Source organism: Schistocerca piceifrons, chromosome 5, assembly GCF_021461385.2.
Source record: "Schistocerca piceifrons isolate TAMUIC-IGC-003096 chromosome 5, iqSchPice1.1, whole genome shotgun sequence".
NCBI lineage: Eukaryota > Metazoa > Arthropoda > Insecta > Orthoptera > Acrididae > Schistocerca > Schistocerca piceifrons.
This window is the reverse complement of record NC_060142.1, coordinates 504,849,998-504,865,402: the sequence shown is the minus strand read 5'-3', so window position 1 is coordinate 504,865,402 and position 15,405 is coordinate 504,849,998. Positions and strand designations below refer to the sequence as shown.

General features: G+C 41.0%; 1 protein-coding gene across 1 annotated transcript in view; it reads right to left on the bottom strand.

Moving 5' to 3' along the window:
- Window positions 1-15,394, bottom strand: part of LOC124797849 (probable phosphorylase b kinase regulatory subunit beta) — a 195,084-nt gene extending 179,690 nt beyond the window's left edge. Inside the window, 1 exon segment of the mRNA XM_047260909.1 lies at window positions 15,178-15,394. The gene's annotated coding sequence lies outside the window, so the exon portion shown is untranslated.
- Between the last annotated feature and the right edge of the window lie 11 nt (window positions 15,395-15,405).

The window sequence follows — 15,405 nt, the reverse complement described above, 5'->3', positions numbered from 1 at the left end:
GCCATGTGTTGGATGCGTCTGATCGATGTGTGGCTGTGTTAGATGATACGGGTGCTTGCCATGTAACGTTTTCTTTTTCCAATTTACTTTCTTTGTATCTGTTGATGTTATGTGATCTAAAGGGTTGTAGAAGTGGTTATGAAATTGCAATGGTGTAACCAATTTATTTATATGAGTGATTGCTTTGTGTATTTTACTAGTTTCTGCTCGTTCTATAAAGAATTTTTTTAAATTGTCTACCTGTCCATAATGTAGGTTTTTTATGTCGATAAATCTCCTTCCTCCTTCCTTTCTGCTTAATGTGAATCTTTCTGTTGCTGAATGTATGTGATGTATTCTATATTTGTGGCATTGTGATCGTGTAAGTGTATTGAGCGCTTCTAGGTCTGTGTTACTCCATTTCACTACTCCAAATGATTAGGTCAATATTGGTATATTATAATTATTTATAGCTTTTGTCTTGTTTCTTGCTGTCAGCTCTGTTTTCAGTATTTTTGTTAGTCTTTGTCTATAATTTTCTTTTAGTTATTCTTTAATATTTGTATTATCTATTTCTATTTTTTGTCTGTATCCTAGATATTTATAGGCATCTGTCTTTTCCATTGCTTCTATGCAGTTGCTGTGATTATCCAATATGTAATCTTCTTGTTTCGTGTGTTTTCCCGTGACTATGCTATTTTTCTTACATTTGTCTGTTCCAAAAGCCATATTTATATCATTGCTGAATACTTCTGTTATCTTTAGTAATTGGATGAGTTGTTGATTTGTTGCTGCCAGTAGTTTTAGATCATCCATGTATAGCAAATGTGTGATTTTGTGTTGGTATGTTCCAGTAATATTATATCCATAATTTGTATTATTTAGCATGTTGGATAGTAGGTTCAGAGCAAGGCAGAAACAGAAAGAACTTAATGAGTCTCCTTGGTATATTCCACTCTTAATCTATATTGGCTGTGATGTGATATTATCTGAATTTGTTTGGATATTAAGTGTGGTTTTCCAATTTTTTATTACTATGTTTAGGAACTGTATCAATTTAGGCTCTACTTTGTATATTTCCAATATTTGTAGTAACCATGAAAGGGGTACACTATCAAAACCCTTTTGGTAATCAATGTTATTATTATTATTTCTTTCCTTTCTCAGACATTATATTATTATTATTATTATTATTATCTTCATCATTATAATTGCAGTGTAAGTGGACAACTAGTTAATTTCAAATTACGAGTAATAAATACATAGAGAAGTGAGAAGGTATTACAATCTGCAGATGGAAAGTATCTGTTTGCCACCTGCTGGATAAAAACTGAGGTAACAGAGTGGAGCAAATGCATTCAAAATACAATAGAGAAATCATAGAAGTTAAAACTATGTGCTGGTCAGGGACTTGCCTCAAACCTGGGATCTCTGATTTTTCAGGCAAATATGTACTCTACCAACCAGGGCCAGTTTAAGGCACAAGCAACATAAACTTCCACTCAGGGCACCATAACTGTAAGATTTCCATACAGGATTTACCAAATTAGTAGTGGCCACTTTGAGTACCATCAAGCTGTGAGGAACACCCAACTGCATATCTGTACACAGTACATGTATCACAAATGGTAGCAAAAACTGGAACGGGTGAAAGTGTACTGGGAAGAGGAAGAGGAGGAGGAGGAGGAGGAGGAGGAGGAGGGGGAGTAGCAAATAATAAGTCACTAAGTCACATGTGTAGAAAAATTATCAATGGCCATGCTAACATCTGAGCTAAGCATTCCTTACAACCCACATGCTTACTTTTACTTCTGTCAGTACTGCCTTTCCTGCCTTCCAAGGGCCACAAAGTTTTAATCAGCACACATTCTACTGAAGAATAAAAATTGATTCTGGAAACAGTACCCTAGTCTATGGCTAAGCCTTTTCTCCACAATATCCTTTCTTGGACTTATTCTAGCCACATAAAGTATGTAGGAGAACTTCTGCAAAGTTTGAAAGGTAGGAGAGGATGTGCTGGTGGGAATAAAGCTGTGAGGGCTGGTTATGAGTATCATTCGGTTAGCTCAGTCAGCAGGTCACTTGCTTACGAAAGATAAAGATCCCACATTTGGCTACTGGTTTTGGCACACAGTTTTAATCTGCCAGGAAGTTTCAAAATCAACACACAGTCCACTGTGGAGTGAAAATTCATTGTGGAAGACATACAAAGCGAGCCAAGAGTAAACAAATTTTTCTCTTGATCTACCATTGTGGGGCTGTGGATTATTATCCTACAAATTCCTTTATCTTGCATTTCTCTGAAGTCCCAACACAATCCTAATTTTAAAAATGCTACATTCAACTAAAGAGTGTTATTTCCATCTGTTCTCTACCCAACCTGTTATCACTTTCAATGACAGGTAAGCGGGTGCTTCTAAATTTGTGATCTATATTTTTGTCTTGACTTTTAATTCCTTTACACTCATGTTTCTCCTCATTACAAATACCTACAGCTAATGATGATCATTAAACTAAAAGTTTGAAGTACATTAGTAGCTCATGCTTATCTCTAAATACCTTCTATACTGATCTGCAACCTCCACTAAAATGAATGTAACCTTATTTGGTACAACTAAGATGATGGAAAAAAACCACACACACACACACACACACACACACACACACACACACATACCTATCCCCCTACATGCTGCTCACTTGATTAACACTATTTTCTGGCAGGTTGACTAATTGTGGTGGAGGAAGTGTCAACTGGGTGGCAGGAGGCAGAGAGGTGGACTAGAGATGAGTGGCTAACAGCTTGGAGAGAGGCAGCCTGTTTGCTGGCTAGGAATGTGTGAGGAAGGGGTGGCACAGATATATGGGCTTGACATGGAATGCATGATTGTTGGGTTCGTGAGGAGCAGCACAAACTGAGGGCGGCATGGGGATGTGAACTGGGAGGGGGTGATAGGGCTGAGGTAGAGGCAACTGTTGAATGGAGGGTGCGGAGAAAGTGGGTCACCTGTGATTGAGGTTGGAACAATTACAGGAATGGAGGATGTATTGTAAGGATAGTTCTCATCTGCTTAGTTTGGAGGAACTAGTGATGGAAGATATTACCCAAATTGTCCTGGTTGTGAAGCAGCCACTGAAATTCAGCATGTTGTGCTCAGCCACATGTTGTGCCACTGGACAGTCAACTTTGTTCTTCACAATGATTTTGGTCCTGTTGGACAGCTGGTTGGTAGTCATACTGTCATTAAAAGCTGTGCAGTGTTTGCACATGGCTGCTTTCACAGGTGGCCCAGCCTCCGATGCGGTAGGACAAGCCTGGAACAGGACTGGAGTAGGAGGTGTCGAGTGGGTGGACTGGGTAGATCTCGATCCCTTTGGCAAAGGGTTGGGAGTGGGAGTGGCGTAGGGATGGATTAGGATGTTGTGGAGATTGGATGGATGATAGGACGCCACTTTAGGAAGGGTGGGAATGATCTTGGGTAGGATGTCTCTCATTTCAGGGCAGGTTGAGAGATAATCAAAGATCTGGTGAACGATACAGTTCACGTGCCCCAGTTTTCAACTGATTCTTGGCACTGGTGGGAACTCTGGAGCTGAATATATGGGATGGAAAATCTGTTCGTGGCATAGGTTTGTGGAGTACTGCCTGTATGTAGGAACCATTGGTGGTTAGTGGCTTTTTGTTGACAGAGGTGTGGATGGAGCCATCTGAGAGGTGGAGGTCAATATTCAGGAAGGTAGCCCATTGGGCAGAGGAGGCGGAGGGGAAAGATGTTAGGGTTGTAAATGAATGAGGACAGTATGTCCTGATCCTCAGTCCAGATGATGAAGATATCATCAGTGAACCTGAACCAGACTAGGCGTTGGGAGTTTTGAGAGGTTAAGGTGGTTTCCTCTAGATGGCCTAGAAATAGATTGGCATAAGAAAGTTCCTTGTGGGTGGCCATGGCTGTGCTACAGATTTATTTATATACCTTCCCTTCAAACAGTAATTGTGGGTCAGTATACAGTTAGTAAGGTGTATAAGGAATGAGATGGTGGGTTTGGAGTCTGAAGGACATTTAGAGAGGTAGTGTTTGATAGCAGCAAGACCATGGGCATGAGGGATGTTGCTGTATGGGGAGGAGGAGTGGCATCAACAGTGACAAGCAGGTATCCAGGAGGTAAAGGGGTGGGGATGATGGGAAGTCCGTGAAGGAAGTAGTTACCATTTTTGATGTGGGGAGGGGGGTTAGGTTTCGGGCAATTGGTTGGAGGTGTTGGTCAACAAGAGCAGAAATTCTTCCAGAGGGAGTAAAATAGACCATGGGCATGAGGGATGTTGCTGTATGGGGAGGAGGAGTGGCATCAACAGTGACAAGCAGGTATCCAGGAGGTAAAGGGGTGGGGATGATGGGAAGTCCGTGAAGGAAGTAGTTACCATTTTTGATGTGGGGAGGGGGGTTAGGTTTCGGGCAATTGGTTGGAGGTGTTGGTCAACAAGAGCAGAAATTCTTCCAGAGGGAGTAAAATAGCCAGTTACAATGGAGTGTCCAGGATTGTTGGGTTTGTGGAGCATGTAGAAGGTGGGTGTGCAGAAAGCTGTTGGTGCCAAGAGTGAGATAGACTCAGGGGAGACGTCCTGGGAAGGGGCTATGGATTTCAGTAAGAATTGCAGGTTATGTTGGACTTCTGGGATGGGATCACTCTGGCAGAGCTTGTAGATGGAGAAGTCAGACAGTTGGCAGAGGTCTTCCGTCAGGCAGTCACTGTGACTTATTTCGACGGTGGTGGTACCTTTGTCTGCAGGGAGGATTATTAGGTCAGGAACTGTTTTCAGGTTGTGTACATCTGTCCTTCCTTCTGCTGAAAGGCCAGTGTTCTTAGGAAGGGACCAGGGTAATGATGGTAAGGCCAAGTTGGAGGTAAGGGGTTCCTGGAAGGTAACAAGGGGATGGTTGGATGGGAGAGTCAGCACTGGCTTTGGTTGGAGGGACTGGTGGCAAATACATGTTTCCACTGTAGGGATCGGGAGACTGACAAATTGGACGTTGTTAAACTTGGGAGTAGGGCTGAAGGTGAGGCTTTTGGAAGGTCTGAAATTTTCGTGGGACAGAGGTTTTAGTGGAAAAGTCAGCAACAGTGTTTTGGGTGTGCTTGGGTTCTGGGTTTTGTGGGGTGTTGGGAGGGAATTTTGGAGGATGTGGGAAACTGAAGACATCAGGAAGACATCAGCTAGGCTGGGTCTGGGTGCAATGAGGCATTGACGAGAGGGTTCACTATGAGCATGATGGGTGTTGACGGATAGTGGTGGGAGCAGAACATTCTTGTCAACAGGTTACATAATGATGTATATTACATGCATTTCTTCCATGAATGTAAACAGTTTCTCTTCCACAGACCTTTTCAAACAAACAACACTTTCTGCTCTCTCTAGCACAATTACCAACTACTTTGTCCAATGTAACCCTTTATTTCATCTCACTTCAGTCACTCACTGAATCAGATAAACCTATCTAGTTATCCCTGCAGTCCTACAGAAGGTAATAAATAGTGGCACAGATGACATGAGATACTACAAGCATCGGGAAGCTACTCTGATCCACAACAGCTCAACTACCACTGACAACTTGCAAAAATTTATCAGAACTAGGTTTGAGATACGCACATCTTTCTTGATGGAACTAAAGACACAATACAATTGACATCACATCCGTCCACATCAAACCCACCAACAAGCAACAGTACCTCCATTATGACAGCTGCCACCCATTCCACATCAAACAGTCCCTTCCCTACAGCCTAGGTCTTCGTGGCAAACGAATCTGCTCCAGTCCGGGATCCCTGAACCATTACACCAACAATCTGAAAACAGCTTTCGCATCCCGCAACTACCCTCCCGACCTGGTACAGAAGCAAATAACCAGAGCCACTTCCTCATCCCCTCAAACCCAGAACCTCCCACAGAAGAACCACAAAAGTGCCCCACTTGTGACAGGATACTTTCTGGGACTGGATCAGACTCTGAATGTGGCTCTCCAGCAGGGATACGACTTCCTCAAATCCTGCCCTGCAATGAGATCCATCCTTCATGAAATCCTCCCCACTCCACCAAGAGTGTCTTTCCGCCGTCCACCTAACCTTCGTAACTGTGGTGTCACCGCCAGACACCACACTTGCTAGGTGGTAGCTTAAATCGGCCGCGGTCCATTTAGTACATGTCGGACCCGCGTGTAGCCACTGTGTGATCGCAGACCGAGCGCCACCACAGGGCAGGTCTCGAGATACGGAACAGCACTCGCCCCAGTTGTACAGACAACATTGCTAGCGACTATACGGACGAAGCCTTTGCTCTCATTTGCCGAGAGATAGTTAGAATAGCCTTCAGCTAAGTCCATGGCTACGGCCTAGCAAGGCGCCATTAGCCTTACATAGTTTGATAGTTATCGTATGAAATGTCTCAACAAGAAGAACGATGTATACAACAAGGATAAATAAAAGTTAAGTATTCGAGGAGCTGCATACTTTTCTTATTAGAATTCAATACTTATCCTGTTCCAGACTTCACGCCAGTCGGCGTGTGTGTACGCGTGCCTTTCTTTCGGCTACCCGTCACTGTGGACTGGCTGCCTTGTCAGTCCACTACAGTAACCTCTTAGTTCATCCCTATGAAATCCCCAAACCACCTTCCCTACCCTCTGGCTCCTACCCTTGTAACCCCCCCCCCCCCCCCCCCCGGTGTAAAACCTGTCCCATGCACCCTCCCAGCACCACCTACTCCAGCCATGTAACCCCGAAGGTGTGCACGATCAAAGGATCAAAGGCAGAGCCACGTGTGAAAGCACCCACGTGATTTACCAACTGACCTGCCTACACTGTGAAGCTTTCTATGTGGGAATGACCAGCGACAAACTGTCCATTTGCATGAATGGACACAGGCAGACAGTGTTTGTTGGTAATGAGGAACACCCTGTGGCTAAACATGCCTTGGTACACGGCCAGCACATCTTGGCACAGTATTACACCGTCCGGGTTATCTGGATACTTCCCACTAACACCAACATGTCAGAACTCCGGAGATGGGAACGTGCCCCTCAGTATATCCTCTCTTCTCGTCATCCGCCAGGCCTCAACCTCCGCTAATTTCAAGTTGCCGCCGCTCATACCTCACTTGTCTTTCAACAACATCTTTGCCTCTGTACTTCTGCCTCAACTAACATCTCTGCCGAAACTCTTTGCCTTTACAAATGTCTGCTTGTGTCTGTGTATGTGCAGTTGGATATGGGTGTGTGTGCAAGTGTATACCTGTCCTTTTTTTCCCCCTAAGGTAAGTCTTTCCGCTTCCGGGATTGGAATGACTCCTTACCCTCTCCCTTAAAACCCACACCCTTTCGTCTTTCCCTCTCCTTCCCTCTATCCTGATGAAGCAACCGTTGGTGGCGAAAGCTAGAATTTTGTGTGTATGTTTGTGTTTGTTCGTGTGTCTATCAACCTGCCAGCGCTTTCGTTTGGTAAGTCACATCTTCTTTGTTTTTAGATATATCTAAAAACAAAGATGATGAGACATACCAAACAAAAGCGCTGGTAGGTCGATAGACACACAAACATACAAACAAAATTCAAGCTTTCGCAACAAACAGTTGCTTCATCAGGAAAGAGGGAAGGAGAGGGAAAGACGAAAGGACATCCTTTCGTCTTTCCCTCTTTCCTGATGAAGCAACTGTTTGTTACGAAAGCTTGAGTTATAAAATAGTTGGTGAAAGCCTGTGTTTGTAAGAATGACTTTGTTTGCTCTGTCAGTCATGAGTTTTCAAAAAATGGTTCAAATGGTTCAAATGGCTCTGAGCATTATGGTCATCAGTCCCCTAGAACTTAGAACTACTTAAACCTAACTAACCTAAGGACAGCACACAAACACAACACCCAGTCATCACAAGGCAGAGAAAATCCCTGATCCCGCCGGGAATCGAAACCGGGAACCGGGGCGTGGGAAGCGAGAACGCTACCGCACGACCACGAGCTGTGGACAGTCATGATTTTTATTTATTTACTATCCTTATCATGCATTTCAGGATATAGCTCTCATTTTCAGGAGCAGTTTTATGTATTATGACATATTTAGCCATGATGATTGTGACATGTGAGCCTGATTAGTCTGGTATCTTTTATATAAACATGCTTCATTTTGAAATTACTGGCATATATTTCTCTATAGGTAGTGGTGAATTTGGAAATAATATTTACTTATAAATTTCTTTTCTTCCTCCTATGTGGAAGTTTCTGTGTAAGAGAACTATAAGAAATCTGCCAGTAAAATTATTTTCCAAGTTTTTCATTACCTATAGAGAAGGATACACTGAGCAACTACAAAACTGTGTGTTTTTATACTGCATTAAGGGCACCAGAATAATGTAGCAGCTCAAACACTACGAACATCTCACCTAAAAATGCCATAAAGCATGAAAAATGCAATTGATAGTGGGAATTAGTTGTCGTAGGGAGTTCTGCACAATGTGGATAAACGAAAATTGTGATTTGCAGCAACATATGTTACTTTGTAACTAACGAAACCAACGGATCATAAGGTCTATGATGTGTTCCTCAAACTGTTCTGTCACAACTAAGGAACGCTGGGGAGGTGCATAGTCTTGATGTAGCTACAAGTTGCCTACAGAGTGCCCTTGGTGAACAAACAGTTATTTATAATGGGCATTAGGTTCCTATTCCATTTACACTTCGAAGAAATGGCAGACATTTCAGGGAACCCTTTTCATACTGTAGAAACATTTCCCACATGAGAATATCTCTACCGCCTACTTTTATGGTGTCCTGTGGCCAATCAGGATCACTATTTCATGTAGTTTTCTATGTACTCGTATTATACCTGCACGGAGTCAGGAGTGCAGTGAATCACCACAACAGTAATTTTTTTACGATTTTAGTGTGAAATTGAGATGTTTCTGCACCAATGACAAACTTTGTGCTTTGTGACATGTGGTCGTTAGGTATCCCATAGTGACTATGTGAGGTGACCTCTCCAGTACCTGTTAAGAAAGGAGATGGATAATAATGTTGCTCGTTGGTTGTATTACCCTGGCAGTGAATTGGTGAGTGATCTATAACACTGTGGCCGGTTGCTACAATGCATGATAGTTGGTGGCACCTCCTACATTCAACATGTTTTTGTGCACAACTTGGTTGACACTAGCGTTTCCTGTTTCCCGCAATCAAGATAATCACACTGCATTCTTGAGACGGCATAAGTTGAATGTTAAGACCCACACATCCTTGGAGATGGAGTGTACCATGAGCTGAGCATCCATGATAATATGATTTAATCAAATGTGCTGACATTATGCACCTTTTCCAGTCTGTGCTTGTATGTGATGCCCACAGCTGGAACAAGGTCTGATGGCCCTTCAGTTACATAAAACACCATACTATTCCTTTAGCAATGGAGACTGGAGTACACTCCATCACTGTAGCTATTTATGGTTCCTTTGCCTGAAAAGGTACACTAAAACTTCAATGTGTTAAAGCACCCAAACTAATTAAGATATTCTCAGCATGTTTGGCTTATGTGAGGGATAAACTCAAGTTTTCTTTGTGTGTGTACCAACAAGATAATGAACCACCATATGGGCTCAGACTGTAGAAGACGGTCAAGGCCAGCTGTCTCCATATCATTGGATTGGCAGGGATGGTCCAGTTCCCTGGCTTCCTAGGTTGCGTGGCATTGCGCCACTGGACTTCTTTCTGTGGTGATGGGTCAAGGACAGAGTCTACCAAATGACTTTCAACCCCATCAGTCATTTAAAGGATTGAATTGTTGCTGCCATTGTCACAGTTGACGCAAAGATGTTGCGCCGAGAGTAGATAGAGTCTGAATACAGACTGCATGTTGTGTGTGCCACCAAAGGTGTATGTGTACCAATTGATTGTGTGACATAAAAACTTTGTGAGATAGATTGTCACATAAGCCAAACACGGTGTGAATATCTTTATTAGTTTGGATGCCACAACACATTGAAATTGTACTGTATCTTTTGATACACCAGGTATTAATATCTTACTTTCAATTCTTTTACTTCTATGGTGAAATTTTTTATTCTGCTCTTATACTAACCATCATTAAGAAAAAAAATAACTTATAAACAGTTTGTAACAACTTATCTTGCAAATCATAATCTAGCGTACACACAGTAAAAGAGGATGATTATTCATGGATGTGAAAACAGAATAGCAATGCAGACTAACTTATACCACACATAACTTATATCACACTAAAGGAAGGCTACTAGGAGCGTATCAAGGCACTAAGCAAAGAACAATGGATTAAGAGATTTTTGCTCAGCATTTTTTAAATGTTGAAACCACGACCTTCCTGATACATGGAGACTATAGTAAATTTGTCTTCTTTAGCTTCTGATTTACGTATGGTTGATTTTAAATCAAACAGTGGAAAATCCAGGATGGAATGTAACAATATTATGAAAAGGAAAGTTGCTATTGCTACTCACCATGTAGTGGAGTCATATAGCCACTGTCTCTTCCATTGCCAGAGACTGCAGTTTTGTGTGTGTGTGTGTGTGTGTGTGTGTGTGTGTGTGGGGTCTAGTTTTGACAAAGGCATTGCTGGCCAAAAGCTTATTTGTGACAGTCTTTTTTGGTGTGTTTATCTGTGACTCAGCATCTTCGCTATACAGTGAATAGCTAATTTCCTTTTCATAATATTGTTACGGCTGATTTTACTTAAACTTCCCACCTAGATGGAACATACTATCAAAATACAATCCTAATGGCAGACAAAAATTTCTCATTCATACGATTCTTTTTTCTTTCTCCCCCCCCCCCCCCCCCCCCTTTGCAATAATCTACGTTCTAAAATCCTTCATCTCTGACTGCTGTCACTCAAATCCCCAAGCCCTCCAATTAGTCATTTCTGGATTTTGTCTTCCATCACAAAGCACAGTGCACGTATTAAGGCAGAATTTAGAAGTAATTCACTTAATTATCAGTATAACTACATTAACACTAGTCATAATTTGTTGCTAGAATACTTCACAGAGGTATCCAGCTGAAGTCCAGTTCAGAGCCAGTTGCAGTCACGGTGGTATTTCTCTACTGCCATTAGGTTGGCAATACATTTGTTTTGCTCTGCCAATTGGATGGTAAAACCAATAAGAGATGGGGCAAGAGGCAACCAATTTCTAGCACCAAAATAAGTATTCTCCTCTTGGCTGTCATCACAAATATTTGACTGTTTTTTTTCTGAGTATGTCATGAATTATGAGGCCATAATTAAGTTGGAATGTTACAGTTTGGCTGTGAGTTGGTGAAGCCAATAAAGGGGAAAGCTAAAAAAATCTGGTTGTGATGACTCTGTCCACACTTCCAAGAATGCTGGCCTTCAGGATAGGATTTGCATGAGAACACACACACACACACACACACACACACATGCACACACAATTTTCTCAGCAGCTGAATCTAACAAGACATCAGACAAACACAGGTGGACATGTTTTACTGATGTATTGATGTATCTGTCTATTGTTTAAAACTTCCTCTGTTAGTGAGTGGTTGTCTTCTCTCAGACCACTGTATCTAATCCACCCAGGACTTCACAGAGTCATATTGAATCAAGGAATATATTAGTATATTGCAATCACAGATTTACTGTTTAACAATTTATTATAATCAATGAATCATCACAAACAAATCATGTTTAGGATATACGTGGCACAAACTGATTCAAAGAAGTGGAGAAATCAGCAAAGCAATAAGTCAAATGATGTCATAATAAAATACAATTCCAAGCTCAGACCCATGATGAGCTTATGACTTATCATTGTGCCATCCTGTATCAATGGCACCTTTTTATGTTGTTATGCAGCTGCATATGATTAGCACATTGATCTCCAAGCCATTTGTGTCACTCTTTGAACTGGGGTTCTTTTCTTCTAGCTCCTTGATTGTTCTCATGAAGATGACTGCTTATAGTTTCAGTCCTTCCACTAAAGAAAATCCTTGGCAGTAGATGGGTCCTCACCCGATGTTCAGTCCAATCACTATGTTGGGAGAGAGCCTTTCTCTCACTTAGTCTGTGATGAAAACATCTACGAAAGTTGTCAGAATACCATGGAAGGAAAATTAGAACATTAACTCAGCTGTAAATACATAAACTTTGAAATCAAGAATCAAATGGTTTGATGTGAATCAGTTATAGTTACTGTACTGGCTATGACTGGTATGGTTGAGTTTGGGTCTTAGTTGATATGCAATTAATTGTTACTTATGAAGGTCACGAAGGGATGCATGGCACCTAACAAATTTTAGGGAAGCCTTACTTGATATCACATTCTCATTATATTCTTATTCCTGTAATGTAATCTGCTCATGTGATACTTTCCTTTCTATTATGGTGACAAGATATCATCCTGCAGGGGGGAGAGAGGATTAATTTCCTTATCAGGGGATTAGTTTCCTTTCCTTGCTACGAGTTTATGCTCTACAGAACTGATTATTAACATGGTAAAAGAATAACATTTATTCTCTCTACTACCAATCACCTGCCACCTCTCGGTGCTGGGCAGCAGCCTCCAGATGGTACACACAAGTTTGGACCATTTTCCACTCCTGTGCCACATCCATCTGCATGTCGTACTCATGTGCTGACAGCACCGCCAACTGCCAAAGGGAACACTGTTAACTGTGGACTGCATTGTTTCTGCCTTGTACTAGTGGAGGTGGAAATCCTTTCATTGACAGGCACAAAAGAAAACACAGTGCGGTCACGCACTCAGACAGTTCAAGTCCAGCAGTGAGCCGTTTAGTTCAGAGCCTGCAGCCATTTCAGTACATCTCCTGCAGTTATGCTATGGAGAACAATTCTATGAGTTCTGTTAAGAATACAACATTCCGACTTAGTTTCTATGTACATAGCAAATGGACAGCTGAGGGTGTCTGCGTAACTCTTTTCACTTATAGTGACAATATCAAAGATGCCAAGAGGCAGCAAAGTTATTTAGATGTTATTGTATTACACTAGGATATACTCTTAATAATTATGTTATTTATTTCTTTGACACATTTCTGTTCTAAAGCCACTCTGTCGAAAGCAAGGGTTTAAACTGATAGTGACAGCTTGAAATCTGCCACCTTGACAGGACTCCAGCAGTAAAACCACTTTTCTGCTACCAGGGATGTTTGGGCTGAATTAATAGCAATATTCAGTTACAACATTCCCAGCACACTTACATGTAGTTGTTTTTTTGTTGTGCCTGCAGTATTATCTAGTACCTACCTACAGGTTTCTGTTGAAAATCCGGAATTCCAAGCAGTGTCACAATCAATGTATGCCATCCAATCATACATGTTTCTTTCTTTTTTACCAGCAGGTTAATTTTTTCATTTTGAAGCAGTTATTTTGTTGGAATACACTAAGGAGTGTTCACTCATATTAACACTTCCAACCAAGCTGCAATGCTTTACTTTGCTAGTTGTTGCTCTTTAGTGTAATCTTTTGAAATAATTTAATCTACAGATGCCAGCAAAAACACCATAAATCATTTGGATTTGAAATTGTTTTGGTCAGTCTTTAGACTTTTAGGAAACTAATTATGATCACACATTGTCCTTTATGATGCACCCAATTCATTGGTGAGCCATTGGTCTTCCACACTAGCAACTTCCACAGATTTACCTAGACATTTGCATAGGTCAAAGATGGAGCCAATCATAACACTAGTGTGGCATCAGAATCACCAATACCCACAACTCAAGTTTCTTTCCCCAAGATATTTCACCAGATATGACAAATCGGAGGTGACGTAGCTAAATTCTGCATTCTGAGTTTAAAATATTTACTAAATTACAAGTCCGTCACTGTTCAAAATTTATGGGCAGTTTTATCATTACTGAAACGTAAATTAAGATGTGAGCATATTTTAAATGACTGATAATATAGACAATAACAATGCACTGTGAGAAATGAACTAATTGTAAGCAGTTTAAATATTGGTATGCCGTACAATTTGTTTCAAATCAGGGGACCACGCAAAGAAAAACAATTCTTTATTTAGGAGATAAACAAGAAGTAATGGTAACGTGTAGAAACAAGATACCAAGAAGTCAGCCTGCAGAAGCTGTTCCTGAGAAAATTTCTTTAATACGCATGCTTCGAATATGCAGTTTGGTAGCACTTTTACATTCCTTACAAAAGTTTTGACAGTAATCAATGGGCTATTTTCAGTTTTAATTAATTTTGTTGCAAATTTATAATTCAACAATGAAGAATCACATTACAATAGAAAATAACAAAAAGAAGAAATGTTTCACAGAACTAGCTGAAAAGATTGAGGTAACATTACTCATTTAGCTGTCTTAGCATTGGGAACTGATACGTTTCAGGGAAGGGAGGGAGAGGGGGACGAGAGGCAGCAGATACACAAGAAAACGATGGCTCAAATGTGTACGCCATTCATCAAAACCAGATTCTTTACTCTAAAAAGATCGTGTCTATCTGCGACTTTGTGTACGTAGAAAATTTCCTGTGGTATCACTATATTGAAGATAAGCTTAGATTCTTAAGTTGTACACTTAAAGTGCTTTCAGGTCATAAACACTAAACATGCTTAGTTTCAGCAGTTACAACCTTTCGCTTCCTTGATACAATTATTACAGGAGAGGCAGTTACAGTTTACAATTGTGTACCTATTTGCTGTAGAGACATGGTATCTCAAGACTAATATGTAAGGAATGGCTTTCGACAGTTAACTTCTATTGTATAAAGTCCAGATAGGGGTTCAACTGATTTGCGGCAACCCACTGAGACTGTTTCCAACGATTGATTTAAATCCAAAGTTAAGTCCGCATTTCTATAGAGCGCAGTGATATTTTTTTTGCTGTCTGTTTTGTCCATCTTAATTATGATGCATTAATCAAAGGTGCAACGGCTCATTAATGCCCTGAAATGCTTCTTTTCTATATACGTTCTACGCCGACGGATTCCTATTCTACAAATTCGAATTAACTCGGAGACGCACAATGCTTTTGTATGGAAATAATTAACACTCAAATGTTTTCGAATGCAGTTATTTATTGTCTTGGCACGTGTACATGCATTTTTGGCAGTACATCTCATTATAAAGTATCAAATCAGTCATAGCATGCAAGGAAACAGAATACTGTCACGCAACACTGCAAATCTAAACTGACCTTGACAATAAAGAAGAACATTTAATAAAATCTCGTCGATTGCAAATGTACCAAATTTCGTATGACCGTTGATATTTTTAAAATCAATTTACTTTTTTGTTTCCCTTTTCACCTAACCATAAACACAACACAAAACAAACACTTCCCCTTCCTTCAGTCAGCTGGCATTTCGCTGTTCTCAGAGATGTGGCCACAAACCTTGGTAGCTGAAACAAAGAGATACAGAAT